Consider the following 19,599-nt stretch of genomic DNA (forward strand, 5'->3'; position numbering starts at 1 on the left):
TACTTAAAAATCATACAATGTGATTTTCTGGATTTTTGTTTTAGATTCCGTCACTCACAGTTGAAGAATACCTATGATAAAAATGAAAGACTTCTACATGTTTTGCACTGGGAAAACCTGCATAATCTGCAGTGTATCAAATACTTGTTCTCCCCACTGTATCTTAATGATGTTTGGTTTCACTTATCAACAAACATGGCAGATTTAACATATGTTTGAGTTGTCTTGTAAAAGATTTTACAATCATCAGAAATGGGAATGGTCTAAAGCAGGGGTGTGAAACTCCAGTTCTGGAAATCCAATGTTCCTCATATTCCAGATCTGTCCCTGGTCTAACAGTTCTGTCCCATCAAATCTGACATCAGATTTCTTTAACATAAATAACTAATAGGGGCTTCATAGAGGAGGTTGCTTCCGTTGTAGAAAAATTTGTTTTTACCAAGACAGAGACCGATGATTGTCACTCAGAAACAGGTTTATTATAATCTTGCAAGAGAGAAGGACTTTTTACAGCATTGGAGATGCGCTCAGTAGTGCTGCCAAATCATTCTGACTAGACAAAGCAAAGGTTCTCCTTATAAGCTACAACAGTTTTCAATGTAACTCTCATGAGACCCAGAGAGAGAGAAACAGAGAGAAACCTGCTGTCCTAGACATAATCTTACCAGTGTGGCATACATATTATCTCACACAGCTGCATGCAGTAGGCTGAGAAACCATTGCTCTAAGACTAAACAAGAGAAGAATGGAACAACACTTCTAATAGTTTTGTCAGTTCCTGTAGAGTGTCAAGGAGCAAATCAAGCAAGGCACTAAAATGTTCTATAACAATCCACCCTCTTCGATCATAATGAAACAAGTTTCATATGTTATTGAACACCCAAGAACATTTTTACTGAATGACAATGAAGGAAAGTACAAGAAAATGAATTTCAAAATGTGAATTGATTGGTAATAAAATGAATAATAAAACAAATCGAAAATTGATTATATGAAACAAGTATTAATAAAAATTGACTAAATAATGTAAAATGAATAATGAAACATTATTACAAAGCTAAACACTACAACAAATCTCTTTGTCATCCTCTTTGTTGGAAACAATTTGTCACTCTGATGGAAATCAACAACCTTTTAAGGAATGATCAGATAAAATGAATACACAAATATAAAGAATTCAAACACACAAAAAAATTAAATGAAGAAAATATAGTAGAATATATTAGTACACCAATATACTAGCAAAATAAAATCATGAGTTGTCATCTACCATGTGTGTATTCGGTACACATCTACATCATTAGAATTTGGAGGATTATTTGAATAGATGTAAATTGAATATCGGTAAATTTATTAGAAAGCATCATCATCATGAGAGTCACTTTCAGACTCATCAGAGCAATCCAAGGATTCCCCTTCACCTGTGAGGAGAGGCATCTGATATGACCTAGAGGTAATCAAACTATTAATTAGAGTACGCAAGCAGGGTACAGCAAATGAGGATACCTGCGAAAGTGGCAAAAGAAGTCATACCTGCAATAATAAAACCCTTCCATTTACCAAAGGTAGCAGTAAACCAATCAGACAAAGAATCAGCACCAGAGTCAGGGTACCAGGGACCCAGGGTGCATAATCCATCCACAGCTCTGGTTACAGATTCACCAGAACCTGTTATTTGGAATAAAAGTACAACATAAAGGACCAAACATGGCACAAACGCCTCCCTTTTCAGCCAACGACAAGTCTAAAGCCATTCTGGTTTGCCAAGACATAAGAGAACTGGAGGATAATTGGTCAGTTACGCCGACCATTACATCTCTGGTGATGTTTGCTAAGCGCTGCATATTGTAATGGACATAATTAATGCGATCAATGTTTTTGTTAGGATTAATCCAAAGAAATATTGATTCAAACCCATTAACTACAAGATTGGCTAATTTATACTCATCTGGAACACCACGTGGGAGAGCAGGAGTAGTGAAAAGTTGTGGTCTGGCTGATGAACCGGCAATACACTCTGTCATGTTATTGCTTTAAGCAGTAAATGTTATCCATTCTAACCAGGTGTTTTTGTCAGAAAATTCAGTTTCAACTTGCAATATTACTTCAGGTGATGAGACATTACATAAGTGGGGCTAGGAGAAGGGCTAACACCAGTAATATCTAGAACTTCATCAGGAGGTTTAGGTTTAGGTTAATCCACAAACTGAATTTGAAACGATCCCAGTGGGTGTCTTCCAGAGACATCAGCTCCTAAAACCAAAGCAAGTTCATTAAGTTCTGCATGATTAACAGTAGGCCAGGGATTCTTCCACATTTCTCTGACAGTTATTACCAGTGGATTATATCTAGTGGTGTCAGCTCCTTGGGTGGACTTGTCTCTAATCAAACTGATGTGTTGCCGCAGGCCCTGTGGAATATAGTTAGAGTTCAGGTGGACAGAACCTTTTGGATTTGAATTCCAGTACACATAAGTTCAGTTCGGACACCATTTTCCAATTGCTAGCCTCCGAGGTGTGCGGACACAACTGTACACATCTGCATTCTGAAACCAACTGTCATAACCTCTGTGGGGTACCACGTCACAGAGGTCAATCATCGCTGCCACTGTGGTATTCTTTGGGTTACCTTTACGGTTACCTGTCTCAGTTGTTTTGATGTAGAGACAGCTCTGTCAGACCTGATAAGCTTTGATAAAGAAAAACATGGAAAGAATAAACCAACATAACACAATGATGAAGACAGAGAACAAACATGCAAAAAGTCCCATCTTCTGTACAGCTTCAATTTGGGAGACTCGAAGTAGATAAAAGACATCTTCTTCTCATCTGTGATCTTATTTCAATTCAATTCAATTCAAAAATACTTTATTAATCCCACAGGGAAATTAAATGTTGTTATAGCTCCTATTATGAAGGTTTCTTCAAAGAGCTGTTGTAGATGCTGATGGCTGTGGGCAGGAAGGATCTCCTGTAGCGCTCCGCCTTACAGCAGATCTGAAGAAGCCTCTGACTGAAGACACTCTGTTGTTGTAAGACAGTCTCATGAAGAGGATGCTCAGGGTTCTCCATAATGTTCTTCATTTCATGAAGAATCCGTCTTTCCACAATGATCTCCAGAGGTTCCAGAGGAGTCCCCAGAACAGAGCCAGACTTCTTTATCTGCTTGTTGAGCTTTTTTAAGTCCCTGGCTCTGATGCTGCTACCCCAGCAGATGATGGCAGAAGAGATCACACTTTCCACAACAGACTTATAGAAGATATGCAGCATCTTGCTGCAAACACCAAAGGACCTAAGCTTCCTCAAGAAGTACAGTCTGCTCTGTCCCTTCTTGTAGATGGCTTCACAGTTGTATCTCCACTCTAGTCTATTGTCCAGGTGAACACCGAGGTATTTATACTTCTCCACCACCTCCACTTCTTCTCCCATGATGGAAATTGTTTTTGACTTATTCCTGTTTCTCTTAAAATCTACAATCATCTCCTTTGTTTGGGTCACGTTCAAAATGAGATGATTGTTTCCACACCATGCCACAAAGCGGTCCACCACCGTCCTGTACTCAGCTTCTTATCCATCTCTGATCCACCCCACAACTGCAGAATCATCTGAGTATTTCTGCAGATGACAGGAGTCTGTCTTGTACTGGAAGTCTGAGGTGTACAGAGTGAAAAGGAATGGTGAGAGTACAGTGCCCTGTGGTGCTCCTGTGCTGCTGACTACCTGGTTAGACTCACAACGCTTCAGTCTCACAAACTGTGGTCTGTTTGTCTGGTAGGCTTTGATCCCAGAGATTGTTGAGGCCTCCACCTGAGTCTTCTGGAGTTTCTGACAAAGCAAATCAGGTTGGATTGTATTAAATGCACTGGAGAAATCAAAGAACATGATCCTCACAGTGCTACTGGCTTTGTCCAGATGACAGTGGGTTTGTTGAAGCAGGTGTATGATGGCATCTTCAACTCCAACTCCACAGCAATAAGCAAACTGAAGGGGGTCCTGATGGTTTACAGGAGTCTCTCTAGAACATTCATAATGTGGGATGTCAGGGCAACAGGTCTATAGTCATTGAGCACTGATGGGTGAGTTTTCTTTGGTACCGGAACAAGACAGGAGGTCTTCCACAACACCGGAACCTTCTTCTGGGCCAGGCTAAGGTTGAAGAGGTGCTGCAGAATCCCACAGAGCTGTTCTGCACAGGCCTTCAGGACTCTAGGGCTGACATGATCTGGACCTGCAGCCTTATTCCTATTCAGTCTCTCCAGTTGTCTCTTCACCTGACTTCTTCAGACACACAGGTGGAAGGGGGAAGCAAAGGAAGTATCAGCATCTTCTGATATGGTTGAAGGCAAACATGTAGAAGCAGAAGGGTCTAGGGCTGAGGTGGAAGATAAAAAATGTGAGGTGTTACTGGACAGCTGTGGGTCTTGTGGGTCAAAGGAAGGTGGAATGTCTGTTTGCCTGTGAGCAGGAGAGGAGGATGCGAAGCTTGTTTCTGAACTGAACCTATTGAAGAATGTGTTCAGTTCATTGGCTCTGTCCAGACCTCCATCGGTCTGATCATCCTTCTGCTAGAAGCCTGTGATCTTCTTCATCCCTGTCCACACATCTCTGATATTGTTTTGCTGGAGCTTGTTCTCCAGCTTCCTCTTGTACACCTCCTTGCTGTCTCTTATCTTGACTTTAAGTTGCTTCTGTATTCTCCTCAATAATTCTCTGTCTCCCTCTCTGAAGGCTCTTTTTTTCTTGTTAAGCAGGTCCTTCAGGTCACTGGTGATCCAAGGTTTGTTATTGGGGAAGCATCTCACGGTTCTGGTGGGGATGATGTTATCCACACAGAAGTTTATATAGTTGGTTACACACTCAGTCATGGCTTTGATGTCCTCTCCATGTGGCTGGCACAGTGCGTCCCAGTCTGTAGCCTCAAAGCAACCTTGCAGAGCTTCTTCATCTTTCTGTGACCATTTTCTCACAGTCCTCTTTATTACAGATTGCCTCTGAACAAGGGGCTTATATTTTGAGCAGAGAAGAACAAGATTGTGATCTGATTTGCCTAGAGGAGGTCTCTCTGTAGAGATATATGAGTCCTTGACATTTGCATAAAACAAATCCAATGTTTTGTTTTCTCTGGTAGAGCAGCTGACAAACTGTTGAAATGTTGGAAGTGTAGCAGAGAGTGAAGCATGGTTAAAATCACCAGAAATTGCCACAAAAGCATTGGGGTTTTGTGTCTGTAGCTTAGCAACAACTGAGCTGATGGCATCACATGCAGTGTCGGCAACAGCGGAAGGTGGAACGTAAACGGTTGCCAAAATAACACTGGTGACCTCTCTGGGTAAATAATATGGATGAAAACTTACTGCCAACAGTTCAATATCTGGACTGCCGAGATGACACTTCACAGTAACATGTCCTGGATTACACCATCTGTTGTTAGCCGCTTGCTCTACCTTCCATAATCAGTTATTATTTGTTCCTGATACTCCAGTAATAACCTGGAACTAGTCATCTGTGGTTAAGTTTCCTAACATAATTTTTACTCTCTTCGCTTTGTTACCTGGATTGCATTATCAGCTTTATGGAGCTTAAACAACTTATTTTGATGACTAGCATAAGCACTGGTGCCCCACTCTGGTGTCCAATTGTTTCCTTCATCAGCTACCATCGTGGACCATGAGGTGTCTCTTCTATCATTAGTTAAGTACCATTTATAACTTCTATAATCCTGCCCTTTCCTTCCTCGTTTGGTCAAGCTAATGAGTGGGATCAGCATCACAGCTATGGTTTTAGATTTCATGCACACTTGAATGCCATAAGTATAAGAAGTTTGTTTAGTGCGCATAGTTAGATTATCTTGCCTTCCTTGATTTAGCACTACTGGTTTTATATGACTCATAGCAGGTGTTATTACATTCTTTTTTTTTTTATCTTGACTGGTTCCCAGAAGTACCAGAAAAATAAAATCAATATGAGAAAAAAATATAAATACCCAGCAACGAAAAACATTGTTCATCCATCTAAAAGTTATTTTGGCTGAAATTTTGACTCCTCTAAGTGGTTCCAGTGTCTTAATTTTCTTCATTGACTTTCGGGTCTCTCCAGCCTCTAAATGTCTGGGTCCACCCTATTATCAGTCTGTAAATCACTTCCCCTGACAGAGCTTTCAACCGAAATGACCTTTTTACAATGTATAAGGTGTATCCAGGTTGATCTCTCAGCTATTTTTACTGCCATAGGAGTGGTTAATAATACCTAATATGGGTCCTCCCACTTAGGTGAAATACCATTGTTTCTTTTTTACACTCCTTATTAACACCCAGTCTCCTGGTTCCACTAGTTGGTTTTCTTGCTGGAAAATAGAACATTCCTCATTAGTTTGAATTTGTTTGTGTTGCTTTTCTAACATACTCCTCATATAATCAGCTAGGTTAGCTTCTTCATCTAACTCCCACTTATTTTTTTTTTACTGTGGTAATCTGTATGGTCTTCCAAATAATGTTTCATAGGATGTTAGCCCTGAGGTGCTTGTAATGTTTAGTTGGAAATAGTTCTATCCGTTTAGAAAATGCATCTATAATGACTAAACAGAACTGTTCCCTTCACTGTGGTTTAACTCAATAAAATCCATATGAATTGTTTGGAAAGGGTATTTTGGTTTTGGAAATTGTTCCCTTCATGGTCTTAAATTCCCTTGTGGATTATGTTTTGCACATGTTAAACATGTTTTACAAAATTTTTTTTTTAATAAGAATTAAATCCATATGTTATATAATATTAATATATATCTGTCCTACCCTTCCTCCATGTTGAGACATGTGAAACACGATGGCTCAATATTGCCGCCCATTTATATAGGTTCTTTGGTAGGACAGGTTTATTATCTGGTCAAATATAATTTTCATCTTTTAATGCAGCTCCATGTTTTTCCACATTTCTATCACCTGTAGTGGGCCTTGTTGTTGCATTTCTTTTAACACTGTATCTTTTGTCACCAATGCATATCTTGTTTGTATCTTCCCTCTCATCTTTTTTGGAGAAATCATTAACATACTATTTCGTGATCCTGCAAGTCACTTCTAGTTTTTGCTTCTTTTTCTGCTAATTCTTGACAATCATGTTAATTTCATCTTCAGCTTCTACACTCCATTTCAGTTCAGACGTAATTTTCAGCTCTTCCTCATACATTAGTTGTTTTAATGGAGTTACTATTTCTGCATAATTTGACACCCAGTTTCTACAATAATTAGTTAGTCCAAGGAAGGACATCGGTTGCTTTTTTGTTACTGGTTTTGAAGCTTGTAATATTGCAGTCTTTCTTTCTTCTACAATTGTGCGTCCCCCTGCGCTAAGATTGTGGCCTAGGTATTTAACCTAATTTTGCACAACTGAAGTTTATTTTTACTGACTTTGTGTCCTTCTTCTGCTAAATGTTTTAATAATGCTATTGTGTCATTTTTACAGGTCTCCTCATCAGGAGAGGCTAATAGCACATCATCAACATATAATAAACCCTGACTACCTCCTGGAGGGTCAAACTTGGCCATACTTGCACTCATTACCTGAGAGTATATAGTTGGACTTTCACAGTAGCCTTGAGGTAGTCTGGTATAAGTATATCTTTGTCCCTCAAAGGTGACTGCAAACCAGAACTGACTATCTTTATCTATAGGTTCAGAGAAAAATGCATTACTTATATCAACTACAGTAAATATTCTAGCATCTGGTCTTAAGGAATTTCATAATGTGTAAGGATCAGGAACACACGGTGCTCTCTGAACAACTGCATTATTAACTGCCTGTAAGTCTTGTACCATGCGCCATCCTGTTGATGGAGCTTGTTTTTTAACTGGAAAAATGGGGTGTTACCTGGTGAGTCCTTGCATTTTATAATCACCCCTGCAGTTATTAAATTCTTTATTACCGGTTTTATTCCTTCACGTGCATCGTGTTTCAAAGGGTATTGTTTCACACTGGGCCTGTATTCTGTTTTTGCTCTAATTTAGACAGGTACTGCTCCTTTTACTAAACCCACATCAGTAGGGTCTTTTGACCATAACTTATCAGGGACTTCACTCAAGACCTGTTCCTCCTGTTCAGTAAGAAATATTTCTCATTTTTGCTTTGTATGCAAATATATCCCTCCTTGCACTGTCACTGTCCAAAATAATAATAATGGCTTCCTAGTTAATCCTGTGGATGCACTGATTTCTGTATTCATTGTTATTGCAAACCAGTCTGTGGCATATTTTCCCCTCTGCACTATTCTTCCCATATCATGCCACTTGAGTTCTTTATCCTTGAATAAAGATATGTGTGGAGGTGTCCACATTTTGCAGAGCTTCCTAGTGTCTTCCGCTAACACTACTTCAACAACCGACGTACTGTTCCCATCTGTATAAACATAAGTTACCATTACTTTGGTAGGGGTTACTTTAGTTAATGCTTCTTCATAAGTTTGATCTGGTCCAGGAGTATTTTTATACCACATGGTAATATGTAGATCATCTGGTGTCATCTGATCTTGTAGTCGAGTAATGACCTTTCTTCCTTCTGTTAATAAAGCTGTCCCTATGTCTAGGGGTGGCTTATTTGGAACATCCAGTGAATAGTGGTAATAAGGTGGTCCCACTCCCTTTAACATGGAATAATTTCCTTGGCTGAGTTCTGCTTTTCTCTTTACTACATTATGTCCTTCTGAGGTCGGAATTAATGCTAACCCCAAATGTAGTAATCCATCTCGTCCCAATAGATTTACCAGACACTCAGGGAACATTAGAATAGATAGCTGACATGACTGTCCATTGGGATCTCTTATTCAATTCAATTCAATTCAATTCAATTCAATTCAATTCAATTCAAAAATACTTTATTAATCCCAAAGGGAAATTAAATGTTGTTGTAGCTCATTGTGAGGGTTTCCTCAAAGAGCCGTTGTAGATGCTGAAGCCTGTGGGCAGGATGGATCTCCTGTAGCGCTCCGTCTTACAGCAGATCTGAAGAAGCCTCTGACTGAAGACACTCTGTTGTTGTAGGACAGTCTCATGAAGACGATGCTCAGGGTTCTCCATAATGTTCTTCATTTTATGAAGAATCCGTCTTTCCACAATGATCTCCAGAGGTTCCAGAGGAGTCCCCAGAACAGAGCCAGTCTTCTTTATCAGCTTGTTGAGCTTTTTTAAGTGCCTGGCTCTGATGCTGCTTCCCCAGCAGATGATGGCAGAAGAGATCACAATCTCCACAACAGACTTATAGATGATATGCAGCATCTTGCTGCAAACACTTCCTAAAGATGCTTCCTCAAGAACTACAGTCTGCTCTGTCCCTTCTTGTAGATGGCTTCACAGTTGCATCTCCACTCTAGTGAACACCGAGGTATTTATACTCCTCCACGACCTCCACTTCTTCTCCCGTGATAGAAATAGTTTTTGGCTTATTCCTGTTTCTCTTACAATCTACAATCATCTCCTTTGTTTTAGTCACATTCAAAATGAGATGATTGTTTCCACACCATGCCACAAAGCGGTCCACTACCTTCCTGTACTCAGCTTCTTGTCCATCTCTGATCCATCCACGACGGCAGAATCATCCGAGTATTTCTGCAGATGACAGGAGTCTGTCTTGTACTGGAAGTCTGATGTGTACAGAGTGAAAAGGAATGGTGAGAGTACAGTCCCCCGTGGTGCTCCTGTGCTGCTGACTACCTGGTTAGACTACCCTTCAGTCTCACAAACTGTGGTCTGTTTGTCAGGTAGTCTTTAATCCAGGAGATTGTTGAGGCCTCCACCTGAGTCTTCTAGAGTTTCTGACAAAGCAAATCAGGTTGGATTGTTTTAAATGCACTGGAGAAATCAAAGAACATGATCCTCACAGTGTTGCTGGCTTTGTCTAGATGATAGTGGGTTTGTTGAAGCAGGTGTATGATGACATCTTCAACTCCAACTCCACAGCGATAAGCAAACTGAAGGGGGTCCTGATGGTTTACTGTTTGCTTACTCAGGTGGGCCAACAGGAGTCTCTCTAGGGCCTTCATGATGTGAGATGTTAAGGAAACAGGTCTATAGTCATTGAGGACTGATGGGTGAGTTTTCTTTGGTACCGGAACAAGACAGGAGGTCTTCCACAACACCGGAACCTTCTTCTGGGCCAGGCTAAGGTTGAAGAGGTGCTGCAGAATCCCACAAAACTGCTCTGCACAGCCCTTCAGGACTCTAGGGCTGACATGATCTGGACCTGCAGCCTTATTCCGATTCAGTCTCTCCAGTTGCATCTTCACTTGACTTCTTGAGACACACAGGTGGAAGGGGGTAGCAAATGAAGCATCAGCATCTTCTGATATGGTTGAAGGCAAACATGTAGAAGCAGAAGGGTCTAGGGCTGAGGTGGAAGATAAAAAAATGTGAGGTGTTACTGGACAGCTGTGGGTCCTGTGGGTCAAAGGAGGGTGGAATGTCTGTTTGGCTGTGAGCAGGAGAGGAGGATGCGAAGCTTGTTTCTGAACTGAACCTATTGAAGAATGTGTTCAGTTCATTGGCTCTGTCCAGACCTTCATCGGTCTGATCATCCCTCTGCCTGAAGCCGGTGATCTTCTTCATCCCTGTTCACACATCTCTGATATTGTTTTGCTGGAGCTTGCTCTCCAGCTTCTTCTTGTACACCTCCTTGCTGTCTCTTATCTTGACTTTAAGTTGCTTCTGTAAACTCCTCAATAATTCTCTGTCTCCCTCTCTGAAGGCTCTTTTTTCTTGTTCAGCAGGTCCTTCAGGTCACTGGTGATCCAAGGTTTGTTATTGGGGAAGCATCTCACGGTTCTGGTGGGGATGATGTCATCCACACAGAAGTTTATATAGTTGGTTACACACTCAGTCATGGAATTTATGTCCTCTCCATGTGGCTGGCACAGTGCGTCACAGTCTGTAGCCTCAAAGCAACCTTGCAGAGCTTCTTCAGCTTCCTGTGACCATTTTCTCACAGTCCTCTTTATTACAGGTTGCTTCTGAACAAGGGGCTTATATTTAGAGCAGAGAAAAACAAAATTGTGATCTGATTTGCCTAGAGGAGGTCTTGCTGTAGAGATGTATGAGTCCTTGACATTTGCATAAAACAAATCCAATGTTTTGTTTTCTCTGGTAGAGCAGCTGACAAACTGTTGAAATGTTGTTGAAGTGTAGCAGAGAGTGAAGCATGGTTAAAATCACCAGAAATTGCCACAAAAGCATTGGGGTTTTGTGTCTGTAGCTTAGCAACAACTGAGCTGATGGCATCACATGCAGTGTCGGCAACAGCGGAAGGTGGAACATAAACTGTTGCCAAAATAACACTGGTGAACTCTCTGGGTAAATAATATGGACGAAAACTTACTGCCAACATTTCAATATCTGGACTGCAGAGATGACACTTCACAGTTACATGTCCTGGATTACACCATCTGTTGTTCACAAGTACTGCCAGTCCACCTCCTTTACATTTGCCGCTCCTCTTTAAATCTCTGTCTGCTCGTATGGTTAAAAAGCCCGGCAGAGAGACGCTGGAGTCGGGGATATGATCCTGCAGCCATGTCTCAGTAAAACACATAATACTGCATGCCCTGTAATCTGGCTGGGTCCTTTGTAGGGCTTGGAGTTCATCCAACTTGTTTCCCAACAATCTCACATAGCCCATCATAACCGACGGAAGAGATGGTTTGAACTTCTTCCAAATGCAAAACTGCAATACAAAACTAAATTTTCTTTTAATTGGCACTCATGTGCCCCCTTTCTAGTGTCGCCCTGGGAAACTACTCGTATTTGATACTATTCAAAGGGCCAAGATGAGCTACTGTGGCAATTTCATCGCATTAGCCACCAAACTGCTGAAAAAAGCCCATAAAGCCATGGTAAAATCTATAGTTCACAAATGGGGAGGTTTTTTTTGGGGGGATTGCTCTTCTAATGATGAAAATATTAAAATCCATGGATATGCATCAAAACTAAACATTATCTTAGTTGAGGTGATAGTAAATTAAACTTAATTTGATAAATATTCGCCCCCACCACTTTAGTACTTGATAATGATGGGTTGGACCTCATTTTGCCTTCAGAATTACTTCATTATTTGTATCATTGTTTTAATAAATTGTTAAACATAACTGTTTCCCATTTTTAGCTGAAAGTACTGGCACCCTATGTGGTCTACTGCTGCTGTAGCCTATCTGCTTCAATGGCTACACATGTTGTGTGTTTAAAGATGGTATACTGCCAACCTTGGTTATACCCACTCGTTATTTGAGATGTCGTTGCCTTTCTATTATCTCAAACCAGTTTAACAGTGGTAATTGCGTGGTATCTCTTTAGGAATACTTAAAGTATTGATTGGTGATGTTGCCAGTATGCACCACTACTCTCTGAAGAGCTATGGGAGAAACATGCTGGCTGATAGAAGCGCAGACTGTGAGATGGACACACAAGTAATATTATGGGTTGTATAGATTCTGTTTACTTTGTGTATAATGAGACAGCAGCTATTCAACTAGGCATTGTAAGGGTAAAGAAAAATGTGTTTAATACAAGGATAAGAACTGTGGAATTCCTAGTGCCATTCAACCAGTAAATCCAACCCACTTGGCTCCAGTCTCCCCATTCTCCTCTGACCTCTGAAAAAGCCTTTTTCATCCACGTATATGCCCCTTACTGGATATTTTTCTCTTTTACAGACATCTTCTTCTCTGTAAGCTAAAAAGATGGATGTCAGTATATCAATTATTTTTACAATACAACCTGTTCTGTTCTGAAGTCTTGTCTTGTCTGCATTCTGAAAACTGTCTGGCCTTCATGTGTTTCTTAGAGAGCTCAGATTTCCTACATGTCTTTCTGATTGTACAAGCATGCACTCTTATATCAGCAGTAACAAAAACCTGCTACAAGTTGATGACGGTTTTTTGGAGACTTCTTTTAGCATCTTCTGGTCTCTCCTAGGGTAGACTCACTTTGAAGTTGTTTTAATGTACTTTAAGACCTCATTGTTTACTCTTACTACAAAACTCAGGACCACTAAATGAAGAATCCAACAAATAGTGCAGGTCTTGATGCTCAATTCCCATTTTTTTGCTGAAATCCTATATAATATTTTTTTCCTGCATGGTTGTTTAAACTATAATATTGACATCACACAACAGCACACTGTTTTTATAGTAATAATGGATATCGATGTTTCTGTGCTATTCTTCACTTGTTAAGCAGTGAGAGCAGACAATATTATGACCACATCATAACAAATGCTAGAAAGGTGTGGAAAGAAGAGAGCACATCTATTAACAATGGCATTTAGTGGAGCACTCTCTACAGCAGTAGCATCTGCTGTAGAGAGTGCAGATGCGTAGTTGGGGCCAGGTCAGTGACGTAAAAGTTGGATGAAATGCGGCATAACCATTCAGACTGAGGATGCTTTGCAAACTACATAGCCTAAATGTCTAAGGTTTAAAAAGGGGAAATCTCCTTCAGAATGCAGAGTCATGATGTTCTTATCATGTGCACCTGATGAGATATGCCTGTCTAATGCTAGCCATTTTAAATGTGAATGAAGGTGGAGGTGTCCTATATTATTCCTCACCACAAATTGCATATTTAATTAGTCTTCAGCTGTATTGTTTATTTATATTACTTGCATTTCTCTGTATTGTTAAAGTTGATATTAATTTTCCTTATGTTAAAATATGGACATTTGAAAGGGTACCAAATGTATTCATGTACCGTATTTTCCGCACTATAAGGCGCACCGGATTATAAGGCGCACCTTCAATGAATGGCCTATTTTAGAACTTTTTTCATATATAGGGCGCACCGGATTATAAGGCGCATAGAATAGAAGCTACTGCAGTCAAACGTTTGACTGTGCATCCACTAGATGGAGCTGTGCTAAAGAGAATGTCAACAAAACAGTCAGATAAGTCAGTCAGTCAAACGTTATTAATACACTACAAACCAGCGTTCTGATAACTCCATTCACTCTCATGGTAAGGTCTCCTCTACATAGAATTCTATTGAATAGAGCCAACCGCACGTTAGGAATGCATTGGAGTCTATGAAGTTGAAGTTGAAATCAAACGTTAGTTAAAACGTGAAAAGGGAACTTTTCCCTGATTCAGTAAACACGTAAAAGAAACAGTTTGATGCACTAAATCAAACGTTAGTACTGTTAACCTTTCCTGTTTCTGTCCCCTGACCGTAGTCTGATGACACAGGGGAGACGCTTTCTCCAGGGCCGAAGTTACTAGTTTCCTCGGGGTTAACTCCCTCACTCATACTTTGCTGAGTTGAGCATGAAGAAACAGCATCAAAACACTGAGTTGTTGACGAGATTCGGGGTTCTTTTTAATGACTTTGCAGCACGTAAAAACACAGGGCTTACAGACTCATACACCGCTGCTCCGGTCGCCGTCTCTACCCACCCCACACACACAATAATACCGACGTCACTCCTTCACTCTTGATTCTCAGCTACGGCAGCACACAGCGCCACCTCTGTCCGGAGGAGTGATGTCAACATCTTCCATACACACACACAAAACATACACCCCACACACTGAGTTTCTAATCACATATAGTTCAGGTAATTCCTGCAACAGTACATTCAAACGTTATACACACACAAGTGGTGTTGGACTAGGAGTAAGCACAGTACAGGTGTTTACCGCTATTACTTCGGCGACGCCCCTGACTACGGTAGCCGTAATGCTGCAAGCGGTGCGGCTTTGTAGTTTACCAGTCGTACTGAAACATTTTGACAGAGCGCCGTGTACAACCAGTATGGATCAACCAATTAACCAATTGATCCATATATAAGACGCTCTGGATTACAAGGCACACTGTCATTTTTTGAAAAAAGTATAGGTTTTTAAGTGCGCCTTATAGTGCGGAAAATACGGTATTAAGAAAAATCCGCCAAGCTGCACAGCATTCGACACCGGAGTGGACAGTCGTCCAAAAAAAATCAACTGTATCCACCACAAGAGGAATAGTTCCCAAAAAAGAATAAATCAGAATCAAAAATAACAGAGCTACTCCAACCTGCTGCCACCTTGAGCGGTGCATTTCTAGAAATTATTAATTATTATTGTCATTATCCAAACTGGTTCAGACTCAGACTTGTGTCAATTTCCCACTAGCTGACCTTACTGTTATTTGCTGATCACTAAGTCTGGAATTTGGGATTGTTTCTCTATAGGTGGTCCTGCATGCTCCGGTATCACAAAGAAAAGTAATTGATTTTCCATTCAATAGTAAGGTAACTTCAGGTTTTATGCTATCCAGGGAGAGAAGGTCCTGGAAATTTAGGACATCCTGCCCCTGTGTTTCTGATTTTTTTGTTTTTATTGGTGTCTGAGGTACTAGGAACAATTTCACTTGTTTTCTGTCCTAGTCATGCTAAATCATTATTTCTCCTCTCAAGACAGTCTCTGGCCATATGTCCTTCTTTTCCACCACACCGGCACCCTGAGGTGTATTCTCTGTAATTTCCTCTGCTCACTCCTCCTCTCTGACACCTGCAGTTTTGTCCTCTGCCTCTAAATCTTCCTCTATTGTTTTGATAATAAATCTGTTCTTCTTCTTCTTGCTGAAAAAATGTGTTGTCTATCTTTTTATTTTTTATTCTTCATCACTTTTTCTGCATGGAGGGCATGATTAACATAGTCTTCTAGATTTGCTGTGGGGAACCCTATAAAATGTCTCCTTACCCAGGTATTAATTGCATCCCTGGAACCAGCATGTAGTGCATTTTTTAACTGCTGTCAATAACCTCCTTGCTTGTCTTCATCTTCTTGTAGACCACTATGTATTTTAAACACTTTTGTCAGTCTAATCCTATATTCTTCAAAAGGTTCTTCCTCTTTTTGTTTCACTCTGGCTATTTCTGCGTAGTCAGCTCAGCGCCTGTATCTAATTGTAAGCCTATCGATTAATCCCCTCACTCTGTTTGTTCTGTTGTTAAAAAGAGTAAAATATTTTCTAAGGTTACTCAGAGAAGAAAACCGTGTCATGCCATGAACCTCCGTGATAAGTTGTATCAACAGCCTTCAGCGGCTCAAAACAATAATAAAAAACAATAACTCAAATAAAACATACACGAGGTACAGCCATGGTGGTGGGGATGGATTTATTCGCCAAAGGGACTCATTTTAGCCCATCCAATACTGTCAAACCTCATCAGATCTTTGGTACAAAACAAAAACTTTCCACCTACTCTTTTCACTCCCTGTCTTTTGTCCTGCTGTTCTACTTTGCAAGTCCATCAAAAATTACTTCTTAGCCCTCTGACCTTTGCTGCTTTCCACAAAAACGTCCATTCTTATCTCCTGCATCACAGCTCTCTCTTTTTAGTTACTTTTAACCAATAATCTACAACCTCATAACCTTCTTTGTCCATTTTTCTTAAATCACGTGTACTTTTAATGTACTTTTAATTTTGCATCCTATAGATTAACAAATTTTTTAGAGTTTAAACGACCATCATAATGATATGTGGTTATCCATTTATCTAAATATTTTAATTTTAATATTTTTATTTGATCCTGTGCTTCTATAAATTTCCAATCTTTGCATTGTTATTAATTTTTAGTTTATTTTTACTCGCCCCTTTTCCCATTTTTTTTATGTAAATTTGGTCCAGCATATAAATACCTAGGGTATTCTAAATACTGGATTATTCTGCTCAGTAGGGTGACAGAAAAATCTCCTTTTGTGGTAATTCTCACTTCAACTCTTTCGAGGGGAGAATTCTTGCCTTTGCATCCACAAAAGTTAGTCACTTTCAATCCTACTGCTTTGGTATGAGGCAAAACCTAGTGGTTTAAATCCTTCATTCATTTCTCACATGCACACATTTTAAACGCAAAATTTTCTTAGCATTTTTGTTTAAATACTTAAACGCGGACTCCGTTGTCCTGGAAACACGGAATTTTCAGTATTACTTTTTAATACTTCAAGGACTCCGCCGTCCTTTACACACAGAATTTTTAGTATTACTTATTAATACTTAAACAGGACTCCGCCGTTCTTGAAACACGGAATTTTCAGTATTACTTATTAATACTCAAGAGGACCCCGTCGTCCTTTACACACGGAATTTTTTGTACTTACTTCTTAATACTTTTCCAGGACTCCGCCGTCCTACTTTTACTTTTAAGGCCTAGGATTCACAGGGTTTTATTTTACGCAGTGACCCCCAGTCATTCATCACACTTTTTAATCCAAATTCAACTCACTACTTTGTCTTCTCCTCTCTCTCAGAGTTCCGTCAGCCGTCAGACCCCAGCGGGCGGGCCGAGATCCAGTCCCGGAAAGGGTCTGTAAGTCTGATAAAGACTGCCGTGCGCACGGTCTTTACTGGTATCTACCAACCCGCTGGGATCCTCAGGCGTAATTGGAATCCGACTCCGAAGGACCAAATTAATGTCAGGTTTAAACAACCTACACTACTTATAACATCACAAAAAGAAGAGAAAGACAAAGAATTTGTTATTTCACTCGCAGCGAGGAGAACGGACAAAGATGTGTTCTCAGTTACAAATCTCTCTACCGCTCTGAAAACCATCTGTCCGACCCTCTCTTTTTATTATCTTTCCGGGGGTCCCTAATTACAAAGAACGTTACTCTCTTAGGACGGGAAAAACAGCTGCATCGTAAACAGGTCATAAACACCATTATCTTTTAACAACACACTTCCACAGTCTCCTCCAATCCTAAGATCAGTGTGTTGTCCGTTCAGCACAATCAGCCTTCATCTTTTATGACCTCCTCAACTGCGGACTGCTTCCTCCTCAGCAAGCTCAACTCCATTTATGTTCTTTGCCTGCAGACAAACTCATCACATCCTTTACTCACACAAACATCATGAAAGGTTATAAAATCAAATAGTCAAGTTAAAGAATAGGAGAAATATATAAGATAAATCTATATTCAATTATTACAACAATTTTCTTCACTGACCCACAACCTATGGCTCATGGGCCTCAGGCGTCCATGAACTACAGGTTGAGGACTACTGCTTTAAACACTGATGCCAGCTTTCTGCAGAGATTAAAGAAAAATGGATTAAATACCTTAAATATATTGGTACCTTTTAAGAGTTTCAATCATTAGTTCATGTCATATTTTCTTTTAACCCAGAGTTCATAAGGAGCTTCAGACATTATAATAAAACAACACAGATCTGTTTTGGATTAAAGGAAAAGCATGCTTCAAAATCTGGTACTGTGGTGGGAAATAGTTCTCTAAAGACTTTCTAAGCAGTCTTTAGAGAACATGGTATTAGAGTTTTTGTTGTTCCTCTTGTCTTACCTTCAGAACCAAAAATACATCTTTCCATTCTCATTTTACAGTTTTTTGCCAGGGAAGATGTGTTTAACTGAACCCATTACTCTAAAACATTTTGCAGTTGGGGTGTTAGAGAAAATAACAAGTGTCTTTACATTCCAATGCAACACAGAAGTGATTAGATTTTCTTTCTTTTCCCAGAGGAGAAAATGCAGAACCAAGCTTTTCATAGTTTTGTCAGGACCAGATATGAGGTACAGTGTAAGTCAGTAGGCTTCAAAATCAGAAAAGTGGGAAAACCAGCTAATTTAACCTCTTCCCAGCAGCTGCTGTGAAAACAATGAATTTGCATCTTCCATTCAAGATCTAGTTAACGCTTGTGGCCAAAGCTGTACCCCACTGGAAGTTCTGTGTCAGACTGTACGGAGACCCTCTGCAGTAAAACTAACCCTATTCTCAGAGGTCTCTACCCGTTAAATTAACGGGGTACACTCTGACAACAGGAAAAATGCCTGAAGGAGAGTCCATCAGGTGTTACACATGGGATGGACTTTAAAATGCTCCTCCGTGGGGTCTGTCCTGAGGATGACATAGAAACACATGGTTACTGCTGAGTTTTTGAGGTGTTTAAAATTTCTCTCTCTTTTAACCCATATATTGATGCACTTGGTGCGTTGTGGTCCATATTTTTTCACACGTTTCTCCCTGGGGAAGAGGAGTTAATCCCTTAGAACTAAACTGCTGTCCCATACTGACAGACTTGCCACGCCGTTTACTTCCTGGTAATGGGGAGTATATTCCTTTAAAACCTGCAGACGTCTCCACAAGAGTTTAGAGCTTTCTGGCACCCTAATCGCCTTCCCCCTAACTTACTTGTTAGGGGAGCCTCACTCAACCGTAAAGGGAGGGGACTCTACTGGTGAAGTACTGTTCACCCATGCGCAGCGTGGCATCAACCGCGCCAGCGAGGTCTGTACACCTCGCTCGTGTTCCAAGGCGGGAAAAATCCCAGATCCCCTTTGTCCCCAGTAGAAAACTGTTAATTTTAACCTTTTAGTTAAAATTTAAGAAGTCCTTATTATTATTAACCCTTTTATTGTTTTCTCTATTTCTGCTTTTTTTATATATATATTTTGCAACTTAATTTATAGGCCTTTGGTTATAATTATCAAACTATTAAGCAAATTAATATTGATGATAATTAATTAAATTATGCTGATTCATTTTTTCTCACCGTCTCTGGAAGAAAAAAAATTAGGTTCTTTTGGATTCCAGTGCTGAGTCTCCAAGAACACCGAGTCAGAAGTCGTCCACCCCTT

At 40.1% G+C, this 19,599-nt stretch overlaps 1 protein-coding gene across 1 annotated transcript in view; it reads left to right on the forward strand.

Annotated features, from left to right (window-relative positions):
• The window catches only part of carmil2 (capping protein regulator and myosin 1 linker 2), a 129,072-nt gene that overhangs the window by 64,646 nt on the left and 44,827 nt on the right, over positions 1 to 19,599 (forward strand). The gene's annotated exons all lie outside the window — the stretch shown is intronic.

Source organism: Girardinichthys multiradiatus, chromosome 2 (assembly GCF_021462225.1).
Source record: "Girardinichthys multiradiatus isolate DD_20200921_A chromosome 2, DD_fGirMul_XY1, whole genome shotgun sequence".
NCBI lineage: Eukaryota > Metazoa > Chordata > Actinopteri > Cyprinodontiformes > Goodeidae > Girardinichthys > Girardinichthys multiradiatus.